This window comes from Mandrillus leucophaeus, unplaced genomic scaffold (genome assembly GCF_000951045.1).
Source record: "Mandrillus leucophaeus isolate KB7577 unplaced genomic scaffold, Mleu.le_1.0 Scaffold79, whole genome shotgun sequence".
In the NCBI taxonomy this organism is placed as follows: domain Eukaryota; kingdom Metazoa; phylum Chordata; class Mammalia; order Primates; family Cercopithecidae; genus Mandrillus; species Mandrillus leucophaeus.
This window is the reverse complement of record NW_012108585.1, coordinates 1,054,017-1,054,987: the sequence shown is the minus strand read 5'-3', so window position 1 is coordinate 1,054,987 and position 971 is coordinate 1,054,017.

Genomic DNA, 971 nt, shown 5'->3' with positions numbered 1-971 from the left:
GTTCACGTCTACCTCCGCCTCCCAAGTTCAAGCGATTCTCCTGCCTCAGCCTCCTGAGTAGCTGGGATTACAGGCATGTGCCACCATGCCTGGCTGTGAGTGTGTGATGGAGTCTTGCTCCGTCACCCAGGCTGGAGTGCAAAATGTGCGATCTTGGTTCACGTCTACCTCCGCCTCCCAAGTTCAAGCAATTCTCCTGCCTCAGCCTCCTGAGTAGCTGGGATTACAGGCATGTGCCACCATGCCTGGCTAATTTTTTTTTTTTTTTTTTTGGTAGAGATGGGGTTTCACCATGTTGCCCAGGCTGGTCTTGAACTGCTGACCTCAAGCTGTCTGCCCACCTCAGCCTCCCAGAATGCTCAGATTACAAGTGTGAACTACCGCACCTGGCTATGATTTACATGATATTTAAATGAGCCTTTGGACTTAGAGTTGATGCTGAAATGAGTTAAGACTTTTGTGACTGTCGGGATCAGGGTAAATGCATTTTATATGTAAGAAGGACATGAATTTTGGGTGTCCAGAGGATAGAATATTATGGATTGAATTGTGTTCCCCCAAAACTCATGTTGAAGTCCTGATCCCCAGTGAGGTCATACCCAGTCTGTGGTATTTCGGTAAGGCAGCCCTGGCCGACTAATATAGACACTGTAAAGAAAATGAAAAGGCACCTGGGCGCGGTGGCATGGTGGCACATGCCTGTACTGCCAGCTGCTCAAGAGGCTGAAGCGAGAGAATTGCTTGAACCCAGGAGGCGGAGGTTGCAGTGAACCTGTCGCCCAGGCTGGAGTGCAGTGGCGCAATCTCGGCTTACTGCAACCTCCACCTCACGGGTTCAAGCAATTTTCCTTGCCTCAGCCTCCCTTGTAGATGGGATTACAGGTGCCCGCCACCAAGCCCAGCAAATTTTTGCATATTTAATAGAGACGGGGTTTCTTTTCTTTTTTTTCTTTTTTTTTTTTTTTTTGAGA